At 41.7% G+C, this 18,696-nt stretch overlaps 1 long non-coding RNA gene across 1 annotated transcript; it reads left to right on the forward strand.

Moving 5' to 3' along the window:
- The first annotated feature begins 236 nt into the window (after window positions 1-236).
- On the forward strand, window positions 237-11,985 carry LOC142830655 (uncharacterized). Its single transcript, XR_012906092.2, has 3 exons — window positions 237-298; window positions 1,743-1,946; window positions 11,788-11,985. It is a non-coding gene; the product is annotated as an uncharacterized LOC142830655 (long non-coding RNA).
- Window positions 11,986-18,696: the final 6,711 nt, after the last annotated feature.

Raw genomic sequence — 18,696 nt, forward strand, 5'->3', positions numbered from 1 at the left:
TTGTATTGAAAAAAAAACTGTCATGCTTTCCACATACTCCCTATAAAAGTTAAAATATAAGACCTAAACACCTTGAAGAAGGAATTATTATTCAAAGAAAAAGGATTTCAATTGTGCATATTACATAATGGCAGTTTTACAAATGTGATTGCAAGTGCTAACTTTTTTTTTTTGTACTGCAGATGGTAAAGTAGATTTTTAGGCGATTACAATAGGAGAAGGAGTTACTGTTTTTTTCTGCTTGATTTTTTTCCCCACAGAAATAAGAAGAGCTAATCAGGAAGACAATCTGGAAAGTGTAAGTGGAGCTTAATCTGATATGTGGGTGGAGTTTAGGTAGGGTAGATGGAAGAAAAAGAAAACTGAAGTATGCAATATGTGAGCCATCTCGGCTTGTCTTCTGTTTGGGATACCCCTAATTTAAGCAAATTGTTTCTAATATCTCTTCTGAATTCGGCTTTTGTACTGTATCTGTTTCCGCCACAGAAATGTAAAGATATTTAATAGTGATTGTCTGTATCACCCTATTTCCTCCCCCCCACCCAGAATATCTACAATGATGCCCAAATATTTGGCATTCTTCCCCACAGATGCAACCCCATTCATTATCCTGGATTGACTGGTTAATACTAAATAGCTATAATTTGGAACTGGGAGATGGTAATGGGCAAGTATTTAGTTTTATCCAGTTTTTTAACCAGACCTATGCATGCTGCTTCTTGTCTGGCCAAGTAAACCATTAACTACAGTTATTCAACAAGTTGAGCTAAAAAGGCAATGTCAGCGGTGTATTTCAGATATCAAAGTAGAATAACGTTCAGCTCAGTCCCACCAGCACTTGCTGCCTCAACGTTCAGTTCAGTCCCACCAGCACTTGCTGCCTCAACTAATCAATACCAATGAACTGTGGTGAGAATGCAGCCTTGTAGAACTCCCATGGAAATAGGAAGCCACACCAAGCCACCTAGCTGCCATTCACTCAGAATTCTGTTTGTGACAAAGCTCTGCCCGCATGGGTCCTCAGAGGCTCATGGCAGCCCTCCATTTAGACACTTTCTCTACAGCATAAGCTTGCTGTTTAAGTCACCCTCATCATTGGCCAGCATGGGGAAAAAGAGAGGAGACCAAACTCCATAGTTTCTGCTGCCCCTCCTATTGATTCAGGACAGGAGAGACTCTTCACCAAATTAGTCCTTCTCCTGTAGCGTGTCCCATTGTTGGGATCAACTCTCCTGTGGTGGATTGGGAGTTGGGGGAGGGGGGAACCTAGGTCCACCCTCTACTCCAGGTTCCAGCCCAAGGACCCTGTGATAGCAGCCATCTATAATGCCTCTACTGTCAGCTGAGTGACAGCTGCAATTTCCTGAGCTACTTCCCTATAGCCTTCCTCAGCACCTTTCTTACCACAGGCTCTTCTGAGTATTTGCTAGCACTTGTCCTTCTCAAACTTCCCACAGCACCTTCTCTCTACATCTCCTTGTGGGCCATGAGCTTAACAGAAGGGCAGCCCTTTTTAACCAGTAACAACTGGTTTTTCATTGCCTCCAAGTGTCCTCATTAGCCTGCCTCACTTGATTCTGTAAACTTCATAATTGACTCCAGGTGTCTTAATTAGATTGACTGCTCTGATTGATTATGGCAAATTCCTGCTGGTCCTGGATAAGCCCTTGCTAGTTTACCTTTGGAAAAGGGATCTATTTAATCTAGGACTAATATGCTTCCCTTTTACCACTTTCCTGTAGCTCTCTGGCCTGACCCTGTTATAAAGCTGGAGGATGTTTGCAAATTGTGAACTTCAGGAATGTAGTGACATCAAGTTTGCCATTAAGCTGCAAGTCTATAGAACGTGGGTTACACCAATTCTATTGTACAGAAGTGGAATGTGGACACCGAGGAAGGCTCAACAACACTTTTTGATTTATACCATTTCCATTGGCTGCTTTATAGTAAGTATCAGAAGAAAACCAGAAATGAGGATATTCAAAGCCAAATTCAGCAACCACTTCCATTGGCACAGATTTAGTTTTGGTGGCTTTCTTAATATGGACATATAATTAGAATGGAAGGTCAGTGAATTCTGAACCTTGTTTACCAAGGAATGCCACCACTCATGTCAGCAATCACATGAGCAGCAAAAGCTTTGATGGCAGGATACAACTGCCAGTGATAGCCATAAATTGAATATCCAGCCAGACCATCTTTAGGAGCTAGCTAGCATTCAATTTGGATGGCACTTTATCTACAAAAAGGCCATATCCCTTTGGGATTTTCATGATGATGATGGCAGTCTTTTGTTCCACTTGCCTGTAGATAGGACATGCTAAATTGTTGAGATATTGGGAATTCTTTTTGCTTACCATTGAGGCAAGTGGGGTAAGTAGGCTGATACCATATCTCCCTGTTTTCAGGGTCTTTCATATTTAGAGGTATTCTGGGCCTGAAAAATTCAAAGTGATTAACCTGTATTAAAGCTGTGGCTTTGGACTCAGTAGATTTGTGTCTATCTGGTTCAATCACAGACTTCCTCTGTGAATTTGAGTAAGCTCTTTGTGTGTCTGCTACTAGTCTACAACATGGGCATAGTCTTTCCTTTACCCCACTGTTAGCTGTTCTTTAAGAAGCTTACAACCAATAGAGGAAAGATAGAGGCAGCCTTTTGCTATGTAGGTATATGGTACCTGGCACAATGGGGCCCCTAGTCTCAGTTGGGAATCTAAATGCAGATGTAACCCTTACATGGAGTTTGCCAGCTCCTGGAGCTCCAGACTGAGCCTCTAACAAGCACTACCAAAAGGACCACAGCTATAATGGCTATCAGAGCCCTATGGCCTTAATTGCCAGAATTCTTGAAATCAGGGATGGAGACAGGAGACACAAAAAAACTCTCTGTAGTGCACAATAGAAAGGCATCTGCATGGCAAGAGGATATTGCCAGACCAGGTAACTAACAAGTATAGGCAGAATCTGGAGACAATTCTGCCCCACCTCTGGGTGAAGATAGAGTAAGGAGATTTTTGTTTTAAAGTGGTCAGTGTCAGAGTGCTGCAGCATGATCTCAGGACACACAAACTTCCATCTGCCCCTGACTTGGAAAGATGGTGGGTACTTAGGGGAGGGACTACACTAAGATAACAAAAAGAATAACAATAACGTGTGCAATGGAATTTGTATAGTGCATTTATTTTTGTAGTGTTAAATATTTAAAAGTTACATTCTTTTTAGGTAGGAATATGCATTCTGAAATTTAAAGGATAATTCCAGTGCAGTATGAGAAATATTCTAAGCACTATGTCTGATTGCAAAGAAGAATACATCACATACCTGTTTGTATTAAAAACATTTCAAAGCCTCAGGTGTGCTAATGCAAAATAACAATAAAAAAGGAAGTTTCCATCTTGGCAGTCTGATAAAAATAACTAGGACACTCTTTATTTTAATATAGGAGAAAAGAGAGGAATTATGAAGTTATTGCAAAGGAAGTTCATATTAAAAAAGATTTGATAAATATAATAATAGATGAGCAGTCTCATTAATCAAGGTAGGGCCTGACCCAAAGCCAGTTAAAATCAATGATGTCTTTCCATTGATATAAATGGGCTTTGGATCAAACCTTTGGGATCCTGATTTTCCAGAGATCTTCCAAGAGCATAGTAATCCTTAAAAGCGTGCTAGCCATGCAGTAGTAACCCAAATAAAAAGCTCATCAGCAATGGACCCAACAGCCTCGCCGGGCCTCTGAGCAAGATGAGGAGGAGGAGGGAGGAGGAGTGGCCCTATTCTGTGCCCCTGGAAGAAGCAGGGTTTTGGGTGGAAAGGCTTTGGAAGGCAGCCTTCAGCATCACCCAGAGTGATCACCCCAAGCAGCTCTCAGTGCTGCTGGCAGTGATATAAAGGGCCTGGGGCTCCAAGTACTACTGCTGCCACAGTAACTGGGTGGCAGCTGGGAGCACCAGGCCCTTTGTATCACTGGGCCCTGGCAGAGTTGCCCCCTTTGCCCCCTGCTCCTCCCCCACACACCTATCAGCACACCTGATCACCAGTATCTGACATCTGTGTTGTCCAGGAATCCACATGCTTATTTTATGACATCTAATAAGATCACAGCTCAGAACAGTTTGGATCCATTCTGAAACTATGTACCAAGATTCAGTTCAGATATAGAATACTATTGCATGTCTGTGCACAACAGCATGTTTTTAAACTATGGAGGGAGTATGCGGGGAGCAGAGAGTTTTGGTACTCAGTCACCCAGCCCACACAGCATTTTTAAGTCAGTGCTCAGTAGTATTATCTTTCACCGGACAACTCCATCAACACACTTGGAGGTGTCAGACTGACTAATGCAAGTGGGGTTACCAGTGGTTGCTGAGAATTTCCTTATAGCTAAGAATCATTTCCCACCAGCAACATTTGCCCATTAGTTTAACACTCTGATTTATTTTGTATTTCCTGATAGAGCACAAATAATGTGTCAAACGTAAATCCCTCAGAACCTTCATTGTTGTTATCAATGAGAAGGGAAGATAAATCTGCTGGGATAGATGCTGTTCACAGGATTCACATTGCATTGTCTCCACTGTCTCTTACTGCACAGAAAACATTTTTACATTAGCATTGAAAAGAAAGGCTTGCTTTCTGGAGTAAGATAGATAAATGAAAGCAGGACATGTATCACTAGGATTGGCATCTGTAGCCGTGTTAAGGGCAAGAGGTGAAAAAGGAACTCCTCTCAAAATGTGGAATTTGGGTAATATGTAAAAATCTGGTGCCTACGGCTGTTGCTTTCCTGTCTGGTCTATGAAGGGACACCTTTGACTGATAGGAATAAATATGATTTCTACAGGCATGCATGATATTAAGCTGCTAGTCAGCATTTTAGAAGGCTGCAAGCTCATTCTGAAAGAGAAAAATGACGGAGTTGGAGATGAGAAATAAAATTTACAAAAGTACCTAAATGACTCCTAAATCCCTGTGACTTTCAAGAGCTATACTCAGTGAATACCAGAGTTGTTTTCCACAAAGCATGTAAGGGCTAAAAAACTAGAATGCAGCTGAAATCTTGTGGCTTGGTAGCCCTTACCCAGGGATTTATTTAGTAACCGTTTTGAAACTGTGATTCTAAACCTCATAATTATGTAACAGTTGAGTGTATATATTTTCATGGGTTATTCTTGGAACTGCCAGCTCCAGGGTGCAATTTACTTAGCACCATGAGCCAAATGCAACCTTGGTGTAAGTCAGTGTACTTTCAGTGAAGTTGGAACTACTTGTATCAGTGCTGAATTTGGTCCTGAAATTGTTTCTCGGCTACTTTCTAGACCTGAAGTATAATGACCCAAATTCTGGGCCCTTTATAAAAGGGATAGAAGGCTGCTTGGGGAATCCTCCGTGTGTGTGAGCAATGTACGGCCAATGTAGGCAGCCCTATGCTGCCTTCCTATCCAGCCCCAACACATGGAGGCTTTATCAAGGGGTGGAATGTGGCTGGGAAAAGGATTGGCTGGAGCACCTCACAGACAGCTGTGCATAACTAGTGAAGATTAGAGCAGCTCCTGTGTGGCATCTAGAGCAGCACATCGTCTTAGGGCAAAGGTAGCTTTAAGCTACCTTCACATCTTTATGTCCCCCATCTCCCATTCTGTGCCTTTTAGGCTATGCCTCATGAAATCCACAGCACAGACATTGCCCCCTTACCTTTAAAGTCATAATGGCATCTACTTTCTGGACCATGTTGTCTGATTAGCATTCCTGATATCCAGCAAAAGAATTGGTATAGCCAGTTGCATAGAGAACATTCCCGTATCTAAGACAATCTTCTGCTCAGATACTGCTCAGTTTGTAAGGTCCTGCTGGATCACTCTCAGCTAATGGAAAAGATATTTAATCTTTAGTAAAGGACTGAGCAAAATTCTGTTTCCCTTTGAGCCAGTGAACATTCAGCATAGCTTTACTGGAGTCAATACAGTTTGGACCTCTCTAGTCTGGCATTCTCTGGTCCAGCAACATATGTGGCCTGGAATGATTTTAGTTGGCTGAATGTTCACTTAGAATAGTTGGCCAAATTTCCTGTGGTCCCATAGAATTTGTTTACAGCCACCAATCCTGGCTCTGTGTTTTGTGCTGTTATTTAGCTCTGATTTACCCTTAATGTCTTTTAGCCTAGTCAGCAGTGAAAGAATCAGTAGTGCTACTATACAATATTGACCTCCTGTGGTTAAGCAAATCCTCTGGTTTGGCACCAGTCAGAGATTCAACCTGTAGAATTATGCAGATTTATGCTATTCTAATTTGTATTAATTAATACATTTATAATTTATTGTATTTAGACTCAAGAGCCTAATATGTTTACAAATATTTGTTTGTGCATGTACAGTGGGTTCAATGAAATAGAACTGTAGTAGTTCCCTGCCATTGAATAGCGTCTCTTTTCTGTAGTGTCTTCTGTCAAAATAGAAATGTATTTGCGTCAATTAATATTTAATTTCCATATGAAAAGTTTATATAAATCGAGTGCATTGTTAAGCACATTTAAGATAGTTCATTAAAGTGTTGCCAGTATTTTAAAAAGTTTCAAGAGTTTCTGATTTTTTAAAACTATGGGTCTGCAATGAAAATTAAACCAACATTTTATTTCTATGTTGTAAAACAGCCGTCAGGTAATAATTGCTTTTGGCCACTTCGACTGGATTTGAACCAATGATCTAAAGGTAAAAAATACCTCAGTGGCCTGTTGCTAATCCTAATAGCATTTCAATCAACAAGGTTTCTATTTTTATTAACTTTATAGTACAACACAAGAGAAATGTATTTAAGTAATTGATCATAGTTATACTGTAGAATTATAGCCTGATCCTAAAAGATTCTAAGGACCATGTTTTAAAGATATTAAAGGCATAATAATGCAGATAGGCACCTCCTGGGATTTTAAAAAGGTTACACATTGCCTAACTAAATACCTTTAAAAATCTGGACCAAAGTGCTTGCTTCAAAACTCAATTACCTTCGACTTCAAAGGAGTGACTTGAATGAATAAGGATTTACAGGAGCAGTACAAAGGGGTCAAAAAGTAACTGTGCACTCAGCTGAGAATTCCTGATGTGAGGGAACATTCAGCTGATACAAATGAGCCAATGGCATTCCTGGTTCTTCCTTGATGCAGGGGCCATGTTGGGATGGGGAAGGAGTACAGCTGGAATGTGTTGTGCCAGTTGACCATAAATGGAGCACATGTCCCCATAGGAACTACAGCGAGCTGGGAGAATTTTAGTAGCCTCTTAATGACTGAGGGTATGTCTACACTACAGTGTTATTTCGAAATATCTTATTTCAAAATAGTTAATTTGAAATAACTTATTTCAAAATAACACATCTATACACAAAATGCATTTTTGAAATAGTGTTTTGCTATTTCAAAATAGTGCATCCAGACTGAGTGGACACTGAATTGCATTTAAGGCCGGCCGGAACCAGGTCCGGCAGGGCATCGGGTCAGGAGTTACTCTGTGTGGCTGCTGCTTGAGGCTATCTGAGGCCTGTGTTTAAAGTGACCTCCTCCTCCCCCTACCCCGGAGAGCTGGTTCTCAGGTTTCCCTGCTTGCTTGCCTACCTCGATGAGGGACAGCAAAGAATTTTGTCTCTGTGTGCTCTGGATGCCCTCACTCGGGACACCACAGCACTCTGCAACATGGGCACTCTGGTGCTATTCGTGCATGCGTTGCTGCGAGCCTGACTGCACTTTCTGCAGGCTGCCATCTGGGAGGTCTATCAGGGGGTTATCAGTATCCAGGAGGTCCTGCAGGAGAGCTTCCACCCTGAGGAGCACTAAGAGCCTCCCTGGTCTGCCTCACTGGGGGCTTGTGCCTCATTCCTCCCTCATGTCCTTCCACTTACCCTTCTCTAACCCCCCTTCCTGATGTCAAATAAAATACGTGTATTTTCATGAATACAAACTCTTTTATTTACCAAAACTGGGGGGGGGGGGGGGGGGAATGGAACTCTGGTGAGACGGGGGAAAGGAGGCAGGAGAGGGGAGAAGAGGGGGTGTGGTGGTGGGGACCTGGGAGGAGGATCTGGAAGAGGGAAGCTCAGGGTTGGGGGTCTCGCCGGACCAACTTGATTTTCATGCAAACCTGCTCCTGGGTTTGCATGTGGCCGTTGGCGGCCAGGCTGGCAGCTATCCTGCCATAGACGGCCGTGTTCCTCTGTCTAGTGTGGAGATCATGGACGTTGGGGGCATCCCCCCCAACCTGAATAAGGTCCATGATCTCCACCCTGGACCAGGAAGGCACCCGCCTTCTTCAGGCCCTGGCAGGTTCCTGGGAGCTGGCAGACTGCTCCTGGGGAGTGGTGGAGGGCTGGCTGCCAGTGGCTTTCTGGCTCATGTTTTGGGGTCACTGGTACGGGTCATTGACTGCTGGCTCTGGGCTTGCAACCTCGGAGCTGGCACAGGCACTGTGGGCAGAGCCAACCCCTTTAAGGGCTCCGGGGAGGGGGGAGAGAGAGGAATGTTCTTGGTTGAGGCTGGAGGCCCCCTATTTTGATATGTTTCTATACAGCACTTATTTTGAAATAGCTATTTCGAATTCGGCATTATTCCTCGTGGAATGAGGTTTACCAAATTTGAAATAAGTGCTCTGCTATTTTGAATTTATTTTGAAATAGCGGTTTGTGCAGACACTGTTATTTCAAAATAACTTTGCTGTGTAGACATACCCTGAATGAGCTGTAACTGGCTCTTTACTGCTCCCACTCTCTGCTACCACCCAGTGAAAATCAAGCATAGTAGACCATATGAGCCAATATCTCTGTATTCTGCAACTACTAACTTTTCCAATATGTGCCCTGTATTTTTGCTCCCTCAATTTAACTGCTATCCTTTTGGCAATACACTGGAAAACGCTCTTTTTAAGACATTATTTCTGTTATTCAGGATGGGCAGGGAGAAGAGAAGTAGGGGGGGATGTGAATGTGTGTATGTTTTATACTTTGAAAAAGGAAGGGGGTTTTCATTCCAAATCATGTGACAGGGCTGCAGTTTGTGATGACCCACTGCAGTGTTAATAATAGAAGGTATTGCAGATTAGCCTTTGTTTAGAGAAAAATACAGTGATAGGATTAATGTATAAATAATCGTTGATATCTAAGTAGCTTTTATGAATACAAGGAAGTTGCTTGAGAGAGCCATAATTTCCTCTTTCCTGGCTCTCTTGATGGCGCTTTGACCCCAAGTACCTGCTTTTCAAGGATGTAATTTAGCTTGAAGAAAAAAGCACATGTCAAATTAATGGAAAGAAAAGTATGGAATTGATCCAGGTTATTTTCGTGTATGGTGTAGTTCTGTAATATAAAGTGCAGTGGCCATCTCTGCTTAAAGGTATATATTCCATTTGTTATTTCAAAGCATGCAGAAAAGAACAATATACTTTGAGGAAGAAAGAAAAAGGTTATACTATGCCACTGGGCTACAAAAGAAAACAGCTCTATTTTTCTTGGTTAATCAGTTCTTTCTGAAATCAATTAGCTTAAGAAGCTGCCCAGTAAGTACCTTCGTTACTATGGAGACTAATATGGGAGCTAGGGAGAAAAAGTAAAATTTTATTTTTTAAAAAGTCAAAATTTTGAGTTCTATTTTTGAACCTTTTAAAGAAAATTGCAAATTGTTTTAATTGTTTATCTCCAACTAAGAAACAGTTTAAATTGCTGTCCAGAGTCTTACATTCTTTCCCTTGGGTACCCTGTAGATGTGTTTATTTTTCAGCTGGAAAGAATCAGTTTCATACTGACAGATTGACAAGAGAAAGGACACTTAATGCTGTTTTGTAGTTTTTATATTCCCATTGCCCACATAGAAAAACAACAAAGTTAAGCAGAAACTTAAAGGTCAAAATAAAATAAAAAATAGACAGGAATAACTGAATTTTCCTTTCTGATTTATGTATATATTCAATTTTCTTGTCAGATTTCATGTCTCTTTCAATAGAGGTCAGACTAGAATTTATGCACAAAATGTACTTAGTATTGTTTTGAAAAAAACAAGGGGAAGTATTATGTTTATAGGTAAATGAGAAATTGATTGGTTATACATGAAGCAAAAAGGCTTAACTTCTACTTAGTATAAATTTCAATGTAGTTTCCTTAATTCCTAAATCATGAGCTGTAAACTCATTGTCTATCATTCTCACTACAGTATAATCTACAGTATAGGTAGAGATGGCACCAATGCTTATAATTTAACATTCCCTGGTAACTTATCATTATAAGAATTTGTTTACAGTTGGAACTGAAGGTCTGAGTCTTGCTGATGATCCAAATTTGGAATATTTTAGTTCTATGTGTTGGAACTTTTGATGTTTTGTTTTTTTTTTCAGTTTGCTTTTTGGAAAAGCATAGGAATTACATTTAAAAAATCTATGTTAAAAGAATAGTAAGGTTGAAAAGCCAAGCTCTCAGAAGTTAGAAATGCTAGAATTAAGGTTGCCCCGTAACCCTATTTGATTCCCTGATGTGTGTCCATTACAATACTGCCACCACACACATAACAGTTAGAATTTTCTTTTGCTCATGTGATATGCAATTACCAGTAGAGTTTTGGGATTCTATGTTGTGACTTTGTAGGCCACTTAGAGAGAGAGAAACAAATATTCACAGAAAAATGGATCCTCTATTGTATATCACTGTGGGCCAGATTCTGCTTTTAGTTATCCTAATCAAGCTCATTGGCATCAGTAGCAGGTGTAACTGATGGTAGAATTTGATGCTATATCTATACCTCAGACAGTTTGTTACAGTGAAAATACATACTTAAGGTAGTCCAGGGTCCCAAAGTGTGGTACATGTGCCACTGGTGGTATGGGAGCTCATGGGAAATACTATGCCAAAAGTGCTTTAAAAAATAAATCATTTGTCAGTTTCAGTTATGTACATGCAATGCAGTACTCTGGAGAAGCAAAATGTATTCCCCTGGCTGCTTTGAGCCACAATGATGAATAATATTCTCTAACTATGCCAGCATAGTAGTTTTAGTGGCATATTGTACACTGTGGATGTGCAGATCCATGCTGTATTCTCACCTACTGGCTTTCTGTTAGGCCTAGTGTTCAGCTTGTGCTGAGCCACACAGGGCTCTTCTCATCCTAAAGCATATGTACATACAGGGACGGCCCAGAATGACTGCAAAACCTGCAGTTGCACAGAACCCCAAGATCAAAGGGACCCTGCACTGAAAGCCACACAAAGCAGGATCTCTCTCTACATGCATTGTTCTGAAGAGGCTCCAATCCAGCCCTTACATATCCAGGGGAGGCTTCATGGTTGTATGAGAAGTTTCCTCCCATCTCTGAAGGGATGGTGTAAGAGTGAGGGTGGCAGTATTAAAAGATTATGAATCAGGGTCCAGAAGTCAGGAGTCGGGTTAAAAATCATGAGGGGAAAAAACCCAACCAATCTTGGATTTTTTTTTTAATTTGCCTTATCGTTTCTGAGCTCTTCACATTTTCAAGCCTTTCTCTGTAGTCATGAGGTCTAGAAACATATATTTTTTTTAAATCAAAAGCTAAGATTTTCATGCAGTATCTTGATTTCAGGAGCTGGGACTTTAAGTAACTATCCAGAAATCGTGAGATGTGGGATAAAATAATGAGAAATGGCAATTCTGGTGTGGTCAACCAGTCCCAGATAAAATTCTCAGTACAGGACTGTGTACTGTTGCCTGACTCTTCAGCAACTGAGTAGCCAACTGGCTGCAAGCTGAGCCAGCATAAAGAGTCACTTTTTTGTGATTTTTCCCAGCACTGCATGACTCCAAGAATCTTGCTTGGGAGGAGGCCGGAAATGTTGATGAGCAAGAGGTCTGCTGGAGGTGAAATTGCCTGATGCCCTGATAAAGTCTCCCACTTCAAGCCAAGACTTATGCTTGTTCACCCATACTCCAGATAGGAATTATCTGGAGCATCTAATTTAAATTAGTCCATTAAAGCCACACACTGAAGTATATCAAGATGTCATTTACAATTTATTTGTTACCTGTAATTTGAGTAATGTGAAAGGCATCGACAATAATGGCTGCTTCTTCTTTGAGTGGTATTTCTGGAGGTGCGACATGCTAGATGTCATTGCATTCCTGCACCCATAGCTGGAGATGCATGGTATCTGCCTTGTGCTACTTCAGGTACTTAACTGGTGATAAAAGATAAATATTATCAAAACCACAAAGGAGAGTTGAACACACAAGTAATCCAAGATATTTTTCCAATGTGGGGGTTCCCAACAATAGATCTCTTGTCAACCACAAAAAACTCCAAATGTCCCCAGTTCTGCTCCGAAGTAGGGTGACACTCTGAGCAATGCCTTCCACATCTAGTAGAAAGCTGCCCTCTGTACATCTCCCTCCCATCCGCCTTCTAGCCCTGTACTGCACAAGATAAAACAAGATGGATCCACAGAGATACTAATAGCCCCACATAGATATAACAAATGTGGGTACCCTTATCTTTTCAACATGTTGATCAGTCCTCCGCACACTCCTATTTCTGCTTTGGCTTCTGTTGCAGGATGCAGGTCTCATCATCTATTCAAATCCCCAAAAACTTCATGGCAAAGCCTGGTTACTACATGACTCTTGGGACTGAAATGACATGTTTTGCAGAAGTACAGAAAATACTATTAAACAGCTGTAGGACAGGTACCTGATGCACATATGGACATAAGTGGAAACAATTCAAATCATGATGCCAACAGAAACAGACTACATCTATGTCAGGCTCCTTATCTCTTATTTTAGATTGCCTACTAGAACTCAAATGAATGGGCTTTTCAGTTAGCTTCATCTGTGTACACCTGTCAGCCATCACAGAGTTTCATCATAAAGTTGACGGATTCTCTTTTTTCATGTGATCCCTAGTTCTTATATTGTGGGAATAAGTAAATAACTTTTCCTTATGCTTTGGTTCTCTGCTTCTGGAAACGGTCTCCTAATCCTTCACTGGTTTTCCTTCACTTTATTGTGTATGAAATTAATGTTTGACTACAAGGAATTGGGGCTGGTGATACGTGAAAGTGAATGAACAAAAAATGCACCCAGAATCATTTAAAGTGTTGTAGGAGCCTCCATTGATAGTGTTATTAGCAACTAGCATATATTTTACTTCCTCATTCTCTCAGATTTCTTTATATTAATACTAGCATATTTACCTAGCATTGCTTGCGTCCTTAACAACGTGCTCAGGGCAAAGGAGGCAAAGGAGGTGTGTTTTCTCCACACTCCCTGACAAATGGGAACAGCCAGCAATAGTCCTGTATGAATTTGGGGAGAAACTTCAGACCTCCCTTGCACTCACTAAAGAGCACCTAAAGAGTGGGAATCTTGGGGCTGGAGTACGGGGGTATACCCTCAGTCAGCCCCTTTCGCCTACCTGGTGAGTCTGTCTCTTTCGGTATGGTTTTATGAGAAGATGGCAATCCCATTCTAACCACATCCCATTTTCCTGGCACAACCAACTCCTAACCTTGCTTTAAGTTATAATACGAGGAAGCTGTATACCAAATTTGGTGGTATAGCTCTTATCATTTAGGAGTTCTTGAACAGACAGACAGACGGACAGACAAACTCTCTCAAATATATAGTAGATAGCACCTAGTAAAATGGAACCTAAGACCTTCTCTTTTTAACCCACTTAATGACGGTCATTTGACCCTGCATTGCTGGATGTAGCAGCCCTTTACATAATGAACACTGCTAGCCCACAAACAAGGAAACCACTCTTTTTCTGGTTAGGGTGACTCCAGGATAATGAACTGGGATCAATCCCTCTGGGCCCTATACCATGAGGATATGACTGCTTTTCCATAGGTGCTTGGTGCCCATTCACTTCAATATGGTACATGGGAATTGCCATATTGGATCAGATGAGTGACCCTCTCTCCTGTCTCTAAGGCTGTGTCTACACTGGCAAGTTATTCCGGAAAATCAGCTGCTTTTCCGGAAAAACTTGCCAGCTATCTACACTGGCCACTTGAATTTCCGGAAAAGCACTGACGATCTAATGTAAAATCATCAGTGCTTTCCTGGAAACACTATCCTGCTCCCATTCGGGCAAAAGTCTTTTTCCGGAAAACTGTTCTGGAAAAGGGCCAGTGTAGACAGCACAGTAGTGTTTTCCGCAAAAAAGCCCCGATCACGAAAATGACAATCGGGCTTTTTTGCGGGAAAGCGCATCTAGATTGGCCACGGACGCTTTTCTGGAAAACATTTGCAAACTTTTGTTGTCAATTTGACTTCTAAAGTTCCAGTTTTTTAGTAAAGGTATTAATTTTGTTGTTGAGTTTGAGAATGTTTGTTTCTTATTCTTGTAGTGATTCATTTAATTAATTTAAATAATAAAAAATATCTGTTAGTTATGAGAATACTGCCAACTGCTTGATGTCACTCAAATGCTTCAGGGTAGAATCCACTTCAGTCAGCAACAAACACACCTCATCTCTCAGTTCAAACAGACAGGTTAGAATCCTTCCCTACAACAGCCAGCAAACCTCTGTGTGCAGTAATATGTGCTGATGTGCCAAACCGATTACTCCACAGAGACTTGTAAAAAGTTAGGAATTCAGCAGCTTTGCTTTAATAAAACCAAAAATTTCTACAGCTTAACTCAATTCATAGATTTAGGGTGAGAATATCTTGAGACTGGGGTTGTATTAATTTTGATAGTATAAATCAGGGCTACTCAACACACGGCCCACGGGCTGCATTTGGCCTGCAGCCTGTTTGTTTGCGGCCTGCCGGGCCATTTAGGTGTACGCAGGGCTCAACACGTGGCCTGCGGATGGGATCCTTTTGAACCTGGCCTTCACTCCACAATGGTGAGACGACTCCCAGGCAGGGTGAGCACCTGAAAGATGCAAGTGGACAGCTGGCTGAAACAGATCAGGTACAGGGTGTTGGCATTTCTAGCCCCCAGGAGGAAGGTGCCAGGAGTGCTGGGGCATTGTGGGAAGTGCTTTATATTCACTCCCATCAGTGTGAAAGAAGCTATTTGTATATATTTGCCTATATTTGCATCCACACTTAAGTTGCGGCCCTCAGCATGTGCTGTGAGTATCATTGTGGTCCCCACGGCTTCCAAAGTTGAGTAGCCCTGGTATAAATGGTACTAGAGAGTCAAAGGTGTTCACATGACCCTGTCGCTGTACAACATTAACAAGATTTCAACAAGCTTTATTTCAAATAGAGATATCAGTCTATTTAGTCCCATGGCAAATACATCATTATAATCTTCTTAACTATTTATTAAAGATACAGAAAAGGAAAGAAAAACAGTGAAAGCATTTGAAATGTACAGTGTCAAGTAAGGCTTTTATTTGACAACATCCTTTGTTACCTTTTCCTTTAACTGTAGAGAGCCTTTATGAGGGGGAAAAAACTTTGGCAGTTTTTTAGATGGTATTAAAGATTGCAATAACTGTCCTTTTGAGGGACAGAGAGAAAAAGTATTTGAGATGAGCTGGCACTGTTAAAGTTTGATTACATTTCCTAAAAGACAAGCAAGACAAACATACATAGAGGAAGGGGAAAGAACAGAAACCAAAGAGAAAGAAAATGTAGCTTCTGTGTCCATTTGCAACCTCGTGGCTAGATAAATGCAAGCATAGCACATGGTTTTATCATTCACTCATGGAGCATGCAAACTTGTACAGTCATCAGGTTGTTTAATACATTGCTTTGAACTGCCTCTGTGGTCACAGTGTTGCAAAATACACTAATTTTGCCATTTTATTTTTTAACAAGACAAAAGGAAAGAGTAGAAATATGGTGGGAGAAGGAAAATCCCTTGTCATGGGGAGGGGATGAAAAAGTCTCTTATCCCAAGCAGTGTTTGGGAGTTAGCCAGAGCTGACTGAGGTGCCAATTGCATCTGACTCCCTCTCTCTAGTCCAGTCAGGTCAGGATGTCTCTCAGGATCAGGGTGACAAAGGTCCAGAGGTCTCTCAATGAATCCTTGGGTCCCAGGTGTAGGTGTATCTAAATTCATCCTTATCATATTATATGTATAGTTGAGATTATTTTTTCCAACGTGCATTACTTTTACATTTCTCAACATTACATTTCATTTGCCATTTAGTTGAGCAATCGCTTAGTTTGGTGATCTTTTTAAAGCTCTTCACAGTCTGCTTTGGTCTTAACTATTTCAAGCTGTTTGGTATCATCTGCAAATTTTGCCACCTCACTGTTTACCCCCTGTTGATCATTTATAAATAAGTTGAATAGAATTGGTCCCAGGTCAGACCTTTGGGGGACCCCACTAATTATCTTTCTCCACTCTGAAAACTTATAATTTATTCCTACCCATTGTTTCCTGTCTTTTAGCCAGTTATCAGTCCATGAAAGGACCTTTCCTCTTGTCCCATGAGAACTTACTTTACTTAAGAGCCTTTGGTGAGGGACCTTGTCAAAGGCTTTCTGGAAATCTAACTATATCCACTGGATCCACCTTGTCCACATGTTTGTTGTCCCCCTCAAAGAACTCTAGTAGATTAGTAAGGCATGATTTCCCTTTACAGAAACCATGTCGACTCTCCCCCAACAAATTATGCTCGGGTAACCAGACATCTCTTTCCAAGGACAGGCCTCCTGCTCCCTGCCAAATTTCCAATGGGAAGCCAGCCATGCTTGCTCAGTCCTTGGCATCCTGCCACTCAGAGTCCCAGCACGGTTTGTTTAAGTACTGTTGCTTGGGTTCACCAGCCTCTATTCTGGGAGAACCCTCTGTGGCTTTGGACAGGTCAATGTCAGTGGGTCCTTGTCTTTACAGGTTCCAAGCTGGCCCCAGTGGCCACTGCAGTGGCAATTTTTGGACATTCTGGGCATTACATTAGGCCCAGGGCACGTTGCTCTCTTGGTCCCCAGTGGCTAAATCGAGATCCAGGGTCCTGAAGGCCATCTTCAATCAGCTGTCACCTGAGCCAGCACCTCCAGCTGTGCCACCACCTCAGATGCAGCTTAACCCAGTGGTGCAAGCTCAGGACCAACCTAAGGATAGCCAGGACATGGGCCTGAGCAGCACCTTCATCCTCTTTGCCAGACAAGGCAATGGAGGACACCTCCATTACGGGCCTAACTCCCCAATGGACTGAAAGGCCCTACAGGACCTGCTATGCAGGATGGCCCTCAGCCTTAACCTTCAGGTAGAGGAGGTCCTGGAACAGGATAACCCAACGTCTGACATCCGGGCTCAGGAGGGCATGTCCAGGGTGGTGCTTCCTCTCAGTAAGATCATCCTGTCCATAGCCAAGACTTTATGGCAAACCCCTGCCTCTGTTTCACCAACAGTGAAGGGGGTTGAGAAAAAGTACCTTGTCCCAGTCAAGGGATTTGAATACTTATTTTCCCACCCCCTGACTTATTTCCTGGTAGTAGAGGTGGTAAACAAGAAAGACTGCCAAGGTCATGAGGCCCCAGCACATAAGTTGAAGGACACCAAATGCCTTGACTTATTTGGTCAGAAGGTTTACCTGACAGGGTGGGTCTGCTACTCCAGATAGAGAATCAATAGGCTTTGCTGCTGTTTGTGGTGAGGGCAGATTGTGCCTCTCTTCATAACGCATCTTGTCTTGGATTATGGCATGTATCCACACGTTATGATCTGGCTAAGGTTTCCCCGCTGCCTCTCACAGCACATTCTATGTGAGCTCAAGCTTCTTTGGCAGCTTTCCTTGCTCATGTGCCCCTCCAGGAAATCTGCAGAGACATAACTCGGACTTTGGGGCATACCTTCACATCACACTATGCCATCATGCAACAGCCAAGACAAGATGCGGTCTTTGGCTCCCCGGTCTTCAAGTCAGCCATGCTCTGACTCTGACCTCTCCTCCTGATTAAAGCTTGTGAATCACCTCAATTGGAATACACATGAGCAAGCACTCGAAGAAGAAAAAATGGTTACTTCCCTTTGTAACTCTTGTTCAAGACGTGTTGTTCATATCTTGTCCATACCCATGCTCCTTCTCCACTTTTAGAGTAACCAACAAGAAAAAACTGAGGAGTTGTTGAGTTGACAGGATCATATATATAGAGCATCACATCAGCACCACTCCCTGGGGCTCCACAGATGACCCAAAAGTCATGCATGCAGCACATACACACCTCCATTGGAATAGATATAAGGAACACATCTTGAAGAGCTACAGTTACAAAGGTGAGTAACTGTTTTATTTTTGTGTGTCAAAATTTTGTAAACATTGTTTTTCATAAATAAATTTAAAAAATCAAATTTTAATATTTTTTTCAATTAGCTCTTTGATCTTTGGTGTAAACATGCAACCAACATTCTGCCTCAGTGCTGCAGTAGATCAAGCCATCAGAATGGTAGTGATCAGAGAAAAGCATTGTAGGCTTAGGAAATGCCTTTGAAATTTTGTGAAGGTGAAGTACTGATTGTGATTGATAATTGCTCTAATAATGTTTGATAAAGATATTCCTGATATGTAGCTGACAGCAAATGACACCAGAAAGTCTCTGAACAAGGGTTTAAGTTACAAGAGGGGAGAGTGAGAGAGATTCAAAAGCATCCTAGCAAATAGGATGCTAGGAATTATTAAGAAAGGGATAGAAAATAAGACCCAGAATATCTTACTGCCCCTGTATAAAATTATGGTACGCCCACATCTTGAATACTGTGTACAGATGTGGTCTCCTCACCTCAAAAA

Source organism: Pelodiscus sinensis, chromosome 9, assembly GCF_052426305.1.
Source record: "Pelodiscus sinensis isolate ZL-2025 chromosome 9, ASM5242630v1, whole genome shotgun sequence".
NCBI classification, from domain to species: Eukaryota; Metazoa; Chordata; order Testudines; family Trionychidae; genus Pelodiscus; species Pelodiscus sinensis.